Raw genomic sequence first — 14,390 nt, 5'->3', positions numbered from 1 at the left:
GTTTGTCTACCATAGTTAAGGTCTACCTATGATGTAAGTTACAGACGCCTCTCATCTTTTCAAGTGGTGGAACTTGCACTATTGCTGACTGACTAAATACTTTTTTGCCCCACTGTATTTGCAAGGATGTCAGTTCTGGGTACTTTGTCTCTTAGCTGATCCTCTATTTGTTGTAGCCAGACTATTAGAGCACGGGCCGTACATGTTCCAGCAATTGCTGGTTTTAGGCCCCCCGCTGAGGCTTCCCAGATGTGTCTCAGAAAACTATCTGCTTTTTTGTCAAGCGGGTCTTTGAGAACACCAGAGTCTTCTAACGGAAGGGATGATCATTTTAAACATTTGGCTACTGCCCCGTCAATTTTAGGGATCTTCTCCCAGGACTTAGAGTCTTTTTCCTCAAAAGGATATCTCCTTTTGGATGAAGAGGGCAAAGAACCCATTTTTTCAGGTTTTTTCCACTCTTTCTCAATTAATGCTTTTATTTTCGCATTAACCGGAAACGTGCGTTTCCTTTTCTCTTCTAAGCCACCAAACATGACATCTTCTAGTGACCTAGGCGTCTTCTCCTCTTTAATAATAATAATAATAATCTTTATTTATATAGCGCCAACATATTCTGCAGCGCTTTACAGTTTAACAGTTTCAAACACAAAAGTCATAAGTAACAACGTTAACAATACAATAATTAAAGCAAAATAAGACGACCCTGCTCGTGAGAGCTTACAATCTACAATGAGGAGGGGGAGATGCAAAGTACAGGTGTGTATTTACAATGATGTAAAGACCCATTTAAGACCCATTGCAGATCTAACTGCTTCAACCAGTTTATCTACGTCCTCAGTTGGAAAACAAGGACGACCTCCTGAATCACTGTCCGAGGAGGAATCTAATGACTGGACAGAGGCCGAGGAGGTAGAGGGAGACCGGGATGTTTTATGACTCCCCCGTCTCTGAGAGGCATCTGACTCTGTAGACGCCTTACGGCTTCTCCTTCTCGGTTCATTAAGGGCCAATTTCAAGGAGTCTTTTATTTCAGCCTGTATTATGGCTTTAAAGGGAACCTGTCACCCCGAAAATCGCGGGTGAGGTAAGCCCACCGGCATCAGGGGCTTATCTGCAGCATTCTGTAATGCTGTAGATAAGCCCCCGATGTTACCTGAAAAAGGAGAAAAAGACGTTATATTATACTCACCCAGGGGCGGTCCTGCTGCTGGTCAGGTCGGATGGGCATCTCTGGTCCGCTCCGGCGCCTCCCATCTTCATTACAAGACGTCCTCTTCTGATCTTCAGCCACGGCTCCGGCGCAGGCGTACTTTGCTCTGCCCTGTTGAGGGCAGACAAAGTACTGCAGTGCGCAGGCGCCAGGCCTCTGACCTTTCCGGCGCCTGCGCACTGCAGTACTATCCTCTGCCCTCATGGGCGCCGCCATCTTGGATACGGCGCCCGCCCCCGACGTCACGCGGGTACGCCCATTCCCAGCGTGCCTTGCGCGTGACGTCAGACGAGCGACCCGGAAGCGGCCACCGCACCTGGACGCCGGCAGAGAGGGGAGGGCGGCGTGGCAGCCATGGAAAGGAACCCGGCCCTCTGACCATGCTGCCAAAACGCCCGCTCGGATGCAGAGACCCGGAGGACCCGTGGACGGCGCATCCAGGACCCGAACTCCGACGCACAGGTGCTGCCTGTTCCTCCACACCGGGACAGGACCTGGGTAAGTGGAATCACCGCCATGTTCAGCACAAGGGTCCCTGTCAGGACAGGAAACCCAACTGAAGCGACAGAGAGGTACCGCCCTTTTATTTTCAGTAGGGTTTCCTGTCCTGACTGGGCGGATCCCCTCTCTCAGGTGTGCCGTCATGGGGGAAGGGAAAAGGTAGATCTGAGTGTTATCAGCATAAAGGTGGTACTTGAAACCATGAGACTTTATGAGTTGTCCCAGGTCAAGTGTATAGATTGGGAAGAGTAGGGGTCCTAGAAGAGAGCCTTGGGGGACTCCAACAGAGAGAGGTGGGATGAGGAGGTAGTGTGGGAGATGCTGAATGTGCAGTTAGAAAGGTACAAGGAGATTCAGGATAGGGCGAGGTATTTGATGTCAAAGGAGGAGAGGATCTGTAGTAGGAGGCACTGGTCAACTGTGTCGAAAGCAGAGGACAGGTCTAGAAGGAGGAGTACAGAGTATTGTCCGTTAGCTTTGGCTTTAAGTAGGTCGTTAGTGACTTTGGTCAGGGCTGTCTCAGTTGAGTGATGGGGGCAGAAACCAGAATGTCAAAGAGCAAGTTAGATGACTGGTAAGTTCAGAGTGGACGTGCTGCTCGAGGAGTTTGGAAGCAGATGGGAGCAGTGATATTGGGCGATAGCTGGACATAGCAGTTGGATCAAGGGTTGGCTTTCGATAGGCATGATTGTGGCATGTTTGAAAGCAGAAGGGAAGGTGCCAAAAGTTAGTGATAGGTTGAAGAGGTGGGTTAGGGATAGGATAAGAGTGGTGGTGAGGTTGGGGAGTGTCACGTCCGCCGATACTTACCTGTCCGTCCAGCGCGCTTCTGACGTCCCTCCTCGCTGCTTTCTGCCCGGCTTCCCCAGCTCACAGCACTTCAGCAGTTCGCACATGCGCCGTAACGCTTCTTCCGCCACTAGGGATCCTGGGAGGTCATGACCCGTGGCTCCGCCCCAATTTGGCGGCGCCCACCGGGTATTTCTGTTCGACGCTTACTCAGATAAGACGCCTGCGTATCGTCATCGTTGTGATGCCAGCTTAGCTTTAGGTCTCCCTCGTCGTCTCAGGTCCAGTTTCCTGCTTGCCCTCTCGCTAGCCCGGAGTCTTACCTCTTTTCTGCTAGCCAGCCACCTGCTCTATTTTGATTATCAGCTGTCTGTCTTTCCTTTCCTCATCCGTGCCCTGTTCTATTATCAGTCAGTGCCCCCGTTGTCTTTAGTATTACCTCCGTTTACTATTTTGCTTCTTTTTTAGCTCTCTGCTGTCAGCCATTCTCGGTCCCAGAGTCTTCCTTGTTTTCCTGCAATTTTCGCCTATCCTCGTCCTGACCCAGTCGTCCCTTTGGCTCCGGCAGTTGCGGTTCCATCCTCCTTGGACCTGTCCCTAACACTTCCTGTATAGGGGGTGCATCCATCAGATTTGCTCGTCCTTGGGGGCTCAGGGGCCGCGACCCAGAGGGTCCACTTTCTGGTCTTCCTTTTCATAGTCTCCCATCCGTGACACGTGACAGGGAGGAGGTGGGATGGGGCCGAGCGCACAGGTGATGAGATGCGATTTGGAAAGGAGACAATTAAGCCCCCCTTGAGTGATGTTCGATAGGGAGGTTATGGGGTTTGGGCATTGGTCTGGTATACAAAGGGGTTGTGGTGGTTGAACAATGAAGACTTGCCTTGTTTGGTCTATCTTATTTTTAAAGTGGCAAAATCCTCAGCAGAGATGAGGGAGGTTGGAGGGGACAGAGAAGGGAGTTAAAGGTTTTGAAGAACTGTTTGGGGTTGTAGGATAGGGAAGATATGTGGGTTGTGAAGTAGGCCTGCTTAGCAGAGGTGAGAGCATATTTAAAAGCGAGTGTTGCCTGTTTGAATGAAGTGAAGTCATCTTGCGAGTGTGCTTTCATCCAACACCGCTCTGCAACCCTGGACACATGACGGAGCTATTTAGGGATGTTATTGTGCAAGGGTTGTCTATTGATACGTCGCACTCTGCCATGAAAGAGAGGGGCGACTGCATCAATAGCTGATGCGAGGGTGGCATTGTAGAAAGCAGTGGCAATGTCTGTGTCGTGGAGTGAGGATATGGATGCCAGTGGTAGGATAGAGTCAGAGAGTGTGTGGGTGTCTAGGTGTGCAAGGTTTCCGCAGGGGTGCGCATGTTGCTGGACATGGGTGACCGGTGAGGAGGACAGGGATGAGAAGGTGAGCAGATGGTGGTCGGATAGAGGGGGAGGTGGTGAAGTTAGATAGACAGCAGAGACGGGTGAAGACTAGGTCTAATGTATGTCCATCTGTGTGGGTGGCTGCTGAGGACCACTGAGTAAGTCCAAAAGATGAAATAAAGGACAGAAGTTTGGAGGCTGTTGACTGAAGGGTATCAGTGGGGATGTTGAAGTCACCCATGATGATGGTGGGAATGTCAGCAGAGAGAAAGTGAAGAAGCCAGGTGGAGAATTGGTCAGTAAACACTACATCAGCAGAATTTTGGAACCAATTTTTTTTTTTGCTAGGTAGTTATGGGGGTTAAAATTTGATCAGCGACTTATCATTTTTACAACACCATATTTTTTTTTTTTTTTTTAGGGACCACATTATATTTGAAGTCAGGGTCTATATGATAGAAAATACCCAAAAGTGACACCATTCTAAAAACCACACCCCTCAAGGTGCTCAAAACCACATTTAAGAAGTTTATTAACCCTTCAGGTACTTCACAGGAATTTTTGGAATATTTAAAATAAATAAAAGAACATTTAAACTTTTTTCACCAAAAAATTACTTCAGATCCAATTTGTTTTATTTTACCAAGGGTAAAAGGAGAAGAAATTGGACCACAAAAGTTGATGTGCAATTTGTCCTGAGTACGCTGACACCCCCATATGTGGGGGTAAACCACTGTTTGGGCGCATGGCAGAGCTCGGAATGGAAGGAGCACCGTTTGACTTTTTCAATGCACAATTCGCTGGAATTGAGATCAGGCTCCATGTCGCTTTTGGAGAGCCCCTGATGTGCCTAAACAGTGGAAACCCCCCCCCCCCCCACACACACACACCCAAGTGACCCAGTTTTGAGAAGTACACCAACTAAGGAACTTATGTAGGTGTGTGGTGTGCACTTTGAACCCCCAATTGTTTCACTAAAGTTTATAATGTAGAGCCGTGACAATTAAAAAATCATTTTTTGTCCACAAAAAATGATCTTAACCCCCAATTTTGTATTTTCCCAAGAGTATCTGGATACCATTCTAAAAACTGTACCCCTCAAGGTGCTCAAAACCACATTCAAGAAGTTTATTAACCCTTCAGGTGTTTCATAGGAATTTTTGGAATGCTTAAAAAAAACAACAACGAACATTTAACTTTTTCACAAAAAAATTACTTCAGCTCCAATTAGTTTTATTTTACCAAGAGTAACAGAAAAAAGTGGACCCCAAAAGTTATTGTGCAATTTGTCCCGAGTATGCTGATCCCCCTTGTGTGGGAGAAAACTACTCTTTAGGCGCATGGCAGAGCACGGAAGGGAAAAAGTAGCGTTTTGGAATGCAGACTTGGATGGAATGGTCTGTGGGCATCACGTTGCGTTTGCAGAGCCCCTGATGTGCCTAAACAGTAGAAACCCCCCACAAGTGACCCCATATTGGAAACTAGACCCCCCAAGGAACTTATCTAGATGTGTTGTGAGAATTTTGAACGCCCAAATGTTTCACTAAAGTTTATAATGCAGAGCCGTGAAAATAAAAAAAAAAGGCAGTATTATAGGTCGGGTCGTTATGGACACAGTGATACTAAATATGTGTACTTTCATTTTTTGTATTATTTACATAAAGAAATGTATTCATTGGAGCAATACATATATTTTTTTCTTTATGTAGGATTTTTTTTTAACTTTTTCACTTTGTCCCAGGGTGGGACATCATTGTATAGTGTCAGATCAGCGATCTGACAGGCAGTGCAGAAGGCTTGCTGGCGCCTGCTCTGGCGGTTGCAAGTCACCTCCCTGCAAGACCCGGAAGGACCCCAGCAGCCATCTTGGATCAGGGGCTTGCAGGGAGGAGACGCTTGGAACAATGCAATCACAATGCGTTGTTCCAAGGGTCTCAGGGAAGAACCCAGGGAGTCCCCTCCCTGTGTGATGCTTCCCTATGCCGCCGGAACACTGCGATCATGTTTGATCACTGTGTTCCGGAGGTTAATGTGTCGGGAGCGTTCACCGACTTGTGCTGTGATAATCAGCTGATACCCGGCCTCCACCCGCAGAGCCGAACTCGACACAGAAAATAATGGGGCCTCCAGCACCAACCTCCACCCGCAGAGCCGCACTCCACATAGAGAATAATGGAGCCTCCAGCACCTACCTTCACCCGCAGAGCCGCACTCCACATAGAGAATAATGGAGCCTCCAGCACCGACCTCCACCCGCAGAGCCGCACTTCACATAGAGAATAATGGGGCCTCCAGCACCGACCTCCACCCGCAGAGCCGCACTCCACAGAGAATAATGGAGCCTCCGGCACCGACCTCCACCCGCAGAGCCGCACTCCACATAGAGAATAATGGAGCCTCCGGCACAGACCTCCACCCGCAGAGACGCACTCCACATAGAGAATAATGGAACCTCCAGCACCGACCTCCACCCGCACTCCACATAGAGAATAATGGAGCCTCCAGCACCGACCTCCACCCGCAGAGCCGCACTCCACATAGAGAATAATGGAGCCTCCAGCACCGACCTCCACCCGCAGAGCCGCACTCCACATAGAGAATAATGGGGCCTCCGGCACCGACCTCCACCCGCAGAGCCGCACTCCACATAGAGAATAATGGAGCCTCCAGCACCGACCTCCACCCGCAGAGCCGCACTCCAAATAGAGAATAATGGGGCCTCCAGCACCGACCTCCACCCGCAGAGCCGCACTCCACATAGAGAATAATGGAGCCTCCAGCACCGACCTCCACCCGCAGAGCCGCACTCCACATAGAGAATAATGGAGCCTCCAGCACCGACCTCCACCCGCAGAGCCGCACTCCACATAGGGAATAATGGAGCCTCCAGCACCGACCTCCACCCGCAGAGCCACACTCCACATAGAGAATAATGGAGCCTCCAGCACCGACCTCCACCCGCAGAGCCACACTCCAAATAGAGAATAATGGAACCTCCAGCACCGACCTCCACCCGCAGAGCCACACTCCACATAGAGAATAATGGAGCCTCCAGCACCGACCTCCACCCTCAGAGCCGCACTCCACATAGAGAATAATGGAGCCTCCAGCACCGACCTCCACCCGCAGAGCCGCACTCCACATAGAGAATAATGGAGCCTCCAGCACCGACCTCCACCCGCAGAGCCGCACTCCACATAATAATAATAATAATAATAATAATTTTATTTATATAGCGCCAACATATTCCGCAGCGCTTTACAAATTATAGAGGGGACTTGTACAGACAATAGACATTACAGCATAACAGAAATACAGTTCAAAACAGATACCAGGAGGAGTGAGGGCCCTGCTCGCAAGCTTACAAACTATGGGGAAAAGGGGAGACACGAGAGGTGGATGGTAACAATTGCTTTAGTTATTCGGACCAGCTATAGTGTAAGGCTCAGGTGTTCATGTAAAGCTGCATGAACCAGTTACCTGCCTAAGTATGTAGCAGTACAGACACAGAGGGCTAATACTGCATAAAGTGTATGAGAACATGATGCGAGGAACCTTTTTTTTTATTTTTTTTATTATAAATAGGCCACACAGGGATCGTTAGGTTAATGCATTGAGGCGGTAGGCCAGTCTGAACAAATGAGTTTTTAGGGCACGCTTAAAACTGTGGGGATTGGGGATTAATCGTATTAACCTAGGTAGTGCATTCCAAAGAATCGGCGCAGCACGTGTAAAGTCTTGGAGACGGGAGTGGGAGGTTCTGATTATTGAGGATGCTAACCTGAGGTCATTAGCGGAGCGGAGGGCACGGGTAGGGTGGTAGACTGATACCAGGGAGGAGATGTAGGGTGGTGCTGAGCCATGGAGTGCTTTGTGGATGAGGGTAGTAGTTTTGTACTGGATTCTGGAGTGGATGGGTAGCCAGTGTAATGACTGGCACAAGGTAGAGGCATCGGTGTAACGGTTGGTGAGGAATATGATCCTGGCTGCAGCATTCAGGACAGATTGGAGCGGGGAGAGTTTTGCAAGAGGGAGACCGATTAGTAGAGAGTTACAATAGTCCAGACGAGAATGAATAAGTGAAACAGTCAGAGTTTTTGCAGAGTCGAAATTAAGAAAAGGGCGAATTCTAGAAATGTTTTTGAGATGCAGGTAAGAAGAGCGAGCCAGTGATCGGATGTGGGGGGTGAATGAAAGGTCAGAATCAAGGATGACCCCAAGGCAGCGGGCATGTTGCTTTGGAGTAATGGTGGAACCGCACACGGAGATGGCAATGTCAGGCAAAGGTAGGTTAGTAGAGGGAGAGAACACGAGGAGTTCAGTTTTTGACAGGTTTAGTTTCAGATAGAGGGAGGACATGATGCTAGAGACAGCGGTAAGACAATCACTGGTGTTTTCTAAAAAGGTCGGTGTGATATCGGGAGCAGAAGTGTATAATTGGGTGTCGTCAGCATAGAGATGGTACTGGAAACCAAATCTACTGATTGTTTGTCCAATAGGGGCAGTATACAAAGAGAAAAGGAGGGGGCCTAGGACTGATCCTTGAGGAACCCCAACAGTAAGGGGAAGGTGAGAGGAGGAGGAACCAGCAAAACATACAGTGAAGGATCGGTCAGAGAGATAGGAGGAGAACCAGAAGAGAACGGTGTCCTTGAGGCCGATGGAGCGGAGCATAGTGAGGAGGAGCTGATGATCCACAGTGTCGAATGCTGCAGAGAGATCCAAGAGAATTAACATGGAGTAGTGACCATTAGATTTAGCTGTTAGTAGGTCATTAGAGACTATTAGAGAATAATGGAGCCTCCAGCACCGACCTCCACCCACAGAGCCGCACTCCACATAGAGAATAATGGAGGCTCCAGCACCGACCTCCACCCGCAGAGCCGCACTCCACATAGAGAATAATGGAGCCTCCAGCACCGACCTCCACCCGCCGAGCCGCACTCCACATAGAGAATAATGGAGCCTCCAGCACCGACCTCCACCCGCACTCCACATAGAGAATAATGGAGCCTCCAGCACCGACCTCCACCCGCAGAGCCGCACTCCACATAGAGAATAATGGAACCTTCAGCACCTACCTCCACCCGCAGAGCCACACTCCACATAGAGAATAATGGAGCCTCCAGCACCGACCTCCACCCGCAGAGCCGCACTCCACATAGAGAATAATGGAGCCTCCAGCACCGACCTCCACCCGCAGAGCCGCACTCCACATAGAGAATAATGGAGCCTCCAGCACCGACCTCCACCCACAGAGCCGCACTCCACATAGAGAATAATGGAGGCTCCAGCACCGACCTCCACCCGCAGAGCCGCACTCCACATAGAGAATAATGGAGCCTCCAGCACCGACCTCCACCCGCAGAGCCGCACTCCACATAGAGAATAATGGAGCCTCCAGCACCGACCTCCACCCGCACTCCACATAGAGAATAATGGAGCCTCCAGCACCGACCTCCACCCGCCGAGCCGCACTCCACATAGAGAATAATGGAGCCTCCAGCACCGACCTCCACCCGCACTCCACATAGAGAATAATGGAGCCTCCAGCACCGACCTCCACCCGCAGAGCCGCACTCCACATAGAGAATAATGGAACCTTCAGCACCTACCTCCACCCGCAGAGCCACACTCCACATAGAGAATAATGGAGCCTCCAGCACCGACCTCCACCCGCAGAGCCGCACTCCACATAGAGAATAATGGAGCCTTCAGCACCTACCTCCACCCGCAGAGCCGCACTCCACATATATGGCAGCTCTGTGCGCACAGGACCTGTGATGAGGTCACAGGAGGGGAGGAGTCAGGGGTCACATGATCAGGGGCCTCAATGTATGCAGGACTCTGCTGTGCTGCATGTGTACTAGGTGTACAGAGCCGGGTGTGTAAGGCTACGTTCACACTAGCGTTGTGCGACGCCGCGTCGGCGACACAACGCACGCAAAAACGCACCAAAACGCACGCAAAAACGCTGCGTTTTGCGACGCATGCGTCGTTTTTTAAACAGGCCTATTACACATCCCTCTTATCTTCTTTATCCCACAACACCAAACAGTTGTTCAACGCTTTTAACTCCCTCCTCTGCCCTCCACTGCCCCCTCCACCCTCCCCCATCTCTGCTGAGGACTTTGCCAGGGAGGAAGTGGCACTGGTGGCCACGAAACGTGCGTTGGGGACCATCGCCCGACCGCCCCCCCTACCTCTGTGTAGTGGTAAGTGCTAGCACCCTTTTTCCACCACCATACTTAATGGCATTACTATAGAATCCCACTGCTTTGGGGTGATCTTGGTTGGATAGTGCAGGTGCTTTTTCTTATGCATGCTATTACAAGGGTATTTACATCTGGGGAGTGGGGGGATGGGCGCTTTTCCAGCATTCCTGGGACATTCATCCTGTGCTCTAGTCATTAGATAATGTAATATTTTGATATATGTTTTTGTAATATTTATGGCAATTAAAGTTTGTTTTATAAATCATTGCTCTGAATTGCTCTCCTTTTGGCATGGTTTGTTTTGAGCTGATTTGGTGAGGTCGGGGTCTTTTGGCGTATTTACTGCCAGACCTCGTGCGCTCACAATATGTATCTGGGAGTTTTGTATGCAATTTGTAATAGTAGGTTTGCACAGGCAAAACAAGGACAGCCAAATACACAGGACACTATAAGTGAAAAAATAAAAAGCATAAAAAACGTATATACAAAAACATACCATACTAAAAACCAAAAGGAGGCAAATGAGAGGAAAACATCATTAAGTGGGATCAGAGAAATGGGGCAAAAGAAAGCTTTTCGTTCAGACAATGGGGGGACATCGTACCTAGAGAGACGATCCATCGACACTCAAGCTGCGCCAGAACTCGTTTTGTATTACCACCACGTGTGCCACAGTGTACTCTGTCAATGCCCCGTACCCGTAAACCGGTGGGGTGAGAGTTGTGGCGCAGCCTGAAGTGTCCAGGGATCGTTTTAAGGTCAGATGGATCAGTGCAGTTTTTTGCCGCTACAATGTCCCTTACATGTTCCCTCGTCCGTATACGTAATTCACGCGAGGTAAGCCCCACGTAGATGAGCTTACAGGGGCACACAGCATAGTAAACCACATAAGTGGTACTACAAGAGATGTAATTAACAATCCGGTAGTCCCTACCTCCATCCGCTGTAGTAAAGGATGTGGCCCGATCAATATTACGACAGGCCAAACAGGATCCACAAGGATGTGGTTTACCACAGTGTCTTTGTGCGACGTAGAAAAGGTGAACGGATGGACTCTACATGCCTGGTGTAACGCCCACAGGGTGGGACAAGGTATAGTGGACTCACTAGACCACTGATGGTGCAGTGGCGGCTGTATACCCGATACTCAAAAGACAGGAGAGTGGATTTCATAAACCAAAAGATATTTATTAACAAGGTAAAAACAAAAAGGAAAACGGAGTCAGAGGGATAGAACCTCTGGATCATAACACTGTACCATGTAGTGGAGCACCGGGCTAGGTGTACCCCTATACAGGGATTCCCCCGTCAACACCAGGTGGCCTGAATGCCATGAAACCAGGACCAGAGGACGACCCGTACTGACAAACTAGCAACACAGTAGAATACTTGGGCCTGCTGGTGGAGAGAATCCCAGAAGCTCCATGAAGTCCAGAAAGGTTAATCCCACCGATAGCTGGTTCAGGAGGGTTCCGTGAGAAGAGGCAAGACAACTTGGAGTGGGAACCAGAGAGACCAGAGGAGTCCAGGATGGGAATCGCCAGAAGAGAACTCTGTGAAAATAGAGGTATCATTAAGGTGCAGAGCACAGCAGAGTGTGGCCTGACGCTGGGGCAACTATCCAGAGAATGAACACGTTGCCCAGGCAACTCCCATAAGGGGAGGGTGCTTTTTATGCACAGAGCATCATGACACAGACAGCCCTAATAGCGAACAGGTGTCTTGCTGTTTTAAGTATGTGCAGGAAGCTGGGCGCGGCTCCTAAGAGCATTTCCAGGATACCTGCCAAGAGGATGCATGTTCTTAGCAGAGAAAGGAGCCGTTGAATGTCTGAAGCCACGGACAGGGTGAGAAAAGCTGTGTAATAGGCGCCAGTCTCCCTGCGCAGCGGAGACCAGACCTGCGGTTGAGGGCATGACACCTGGTTCCCACCGTGAAGCATGGATGAGGAGGTGTGATGGTGTGGGGGTGCTTTGCTGGTGACACTGTTGGGGATTTATTCAAAATTGAAGGCATACTGAACCAGCATGGCTACCACAGCATCTTGCAGTGGCATGCTATTCCATCCGGTTTGCGTTTATTTGGACCGTCATTTATTTTTCATCAGGACAATGACCCCAAACACACCTCCAGGCTGTGTAAGAGCTCTTGGACCAAGAAGGAGAGTGATGGGGTGCTATGCCAGATGACCTGGCCTCCACAGTCACCAGACCTGAACCCAATCGAGATGGTTTGGGGTGAGCTGGACCGCAGAGTGATGGCAAAAGGGCCAACAAGTGCTATGCATCTCTGGGAACTCCTTCAAGACTGTTGGAAGACCATTTCCGGTGACTACCTCTTGAAGCTCATCAAGAGAATGCCAAGAGTGTGCAAAACAGTAATAAAAGCAAAAGGTGGCTACTTTGAAGAACTTAGAATATAAGACATAATTTCAGTTGTTTCACACTTTTTTGTTAAGTATATAATTCCACATGTGTTAATTCATAGTTTTGATGTCTTCAGTGTGAATGAACAATGTTCTTAGTCATGAAAATACAGAAAAATCTTTGAATGAGAAAGTGTCCAAACTTTTGATCTGTACTGTAGACTGTGCTATTTATCTTGCGGAGACGGAACGTCTCCGGTAGATAAATAGACATGCTGCGGTCTATAAAGACACGCCACATGTCCGGTTGCGCAGGGCCGCCAGATGCGGCCGTGAGCACATAGTGGAGACAGGGTTTCATAAAATCCACTCCACTATGCTGTAACATCTGGACGCTGAGGCTGAACGCTGAGTCCAATCCGCAGCAAATCCTGATGTAATCTGGCACGTGGAAACATACCCTAACACACAACTTCAGAAGATGAAGCCGCACACACGTGCGAGGTAAGTATAGCTTTAGCGATTATGCCGACACTTCTAAGTTACGTTATCACACCCACAGGGGTGTGATAACATCTAAGTGGGCTGACAAGTTTGGGCACACTAACGCTCCATTGACTAGTCAAAGCTCTCATTATTAAGTCTTTCTAAAGATCGGTTTATCTGTGTAATGTAATAAAGGGACTGATAGGCATGATATTCACAGCTGCTCTTATCCCGGCAGGTCAGCGGAAGGGTGAGACTCTGTAATTTGCACCATCTTGTGTATTTTGCTGGGACTGTTTTACGTGTTTTTTTGCCTGTTTTTGTGGTTCAATAAAGCATTGCCACACTGTTTTACCCTCATCCTGTGATGTCTGAGTAGTATTATGCCCACAGAGAAAGGAGAGCGGGCGTTTGATGGTATGATCCCTTGTCCATACGATGGAACCTTTAGTAGTTTAAAAATTCTTCTGTAACCAATGCCATCAGTATGTTTTGCAATAATAAGGTTGCAGAGGTCTTGCAACAGCTCACTGATCTTACCCATCATGAGACGTATCTTGTGTGGCATCTGATGAGAATGTCAGGTCAATAGCAGCTTTAGAAATATATTTACTTGTTGGCGCTATATAAATAAAGATTATTATTACTTAGAAAATGGGTGACGTGCTCAATACCTATATCACCCTCTGTAACAATGTGAAATATTGACTGCACATTTAATATTGCTTTTTGAAATAAAGACATTAATAACTGCATATATTTTTAATTCTAATATATTGTATTTTACAGACTATAAAACACCTAACCATAAGACGCATCCAAGGTTTAGACAGTAGAAAAAAGCAAAAACATTTTTTTCTACTAATTAAATCTTCCCTGATGGTGTGATTAAACCTATATGTACAGAGGAACAAGACACCAGACAAGTTATGTGTGTCACAATATAAATATTTAGTGGTGTCGGTACGGACAGAGAATGGGAGAACCACTCGGATTAGCAGGAGAAAACAAAAAGGAGGGAGAGCCGAGGCATGGTTGAATATATATATGACCCTATGAGGCGTCTCCAGCGAGGAAGCAAGGACCTATACAATGTTGGCGATGTCGCGGGCTTGGCCATGTAGCAGCTAACTGCCCAATGACTACAGAGCCAATGGACTGTAACGCTATGAGACGCCTTTCGTTATATGTACAGTCGGTCTGTGTTGCAGAGGTCCTCACAGGAAATGAACGACACGTGTGTTGCCTCGAGGTCGACGGCCATAGTGTGAATGCCGTCTTGGATTCCGGCAGTCAAGTAACTCTGGTACATGCCAATTTGGTGGACCCTAGAGCCCTAACGAACTCAACCCTGGGCATTAGTTGCATCCATGGCGATATAAAAAACTACCCCACTGCCTGGGTCACCCTTGCCAGTAGAAACCAAAAGACATCAAGCAGCAGTCCTAAAGT

The 14,390-nt window shown here is 48.7% G+C and overlaps 1 protein-coding gene across 1 annotated transcript in view; it reads right to left on the bottom strand.

The window, feature by feature from the left end:
• The window catches only part of LOC138663315 (oocyte zinc finger protein XlCOF6-like), a 46,916-nt gene extending 37,261 nt beyond the window's left edge, over window positions 1–9,655 (bottom strand). Inside the window, exon 1 of the mRNA XM_069749489.1 lies at window positions 9,488–9,655. The gene's annotated coding sequence lies outside the window, so the exon portion shown is untranslated. The remainder of the gene's footprint in view (window positions 1–9,487) is intronic.
• Between the last annotated feature and the right edge of the window lie 4,735 nt (window positions 9,656–14,390).

This window comes from Ranitomeya imitator, chromosome 2 (genome assembly GCF_032444005.1).
Source record: "Ranitomeya imitator isolate aRanImi1 chromosome 2, aRanImi1.pri, whole genome shotgun sequence".
In the NCBI taxonomy this organism is placed as follows: domain Eukaryota; kingdom Metazoa; phylum Chordata; class Amphibia; order Anura; family Dendrobatidae; genus Ranitomeya; species Ranitomeya imitator.
This window is presented reverse-complemented; position numbering and strand designations above follow the sequence as displayed.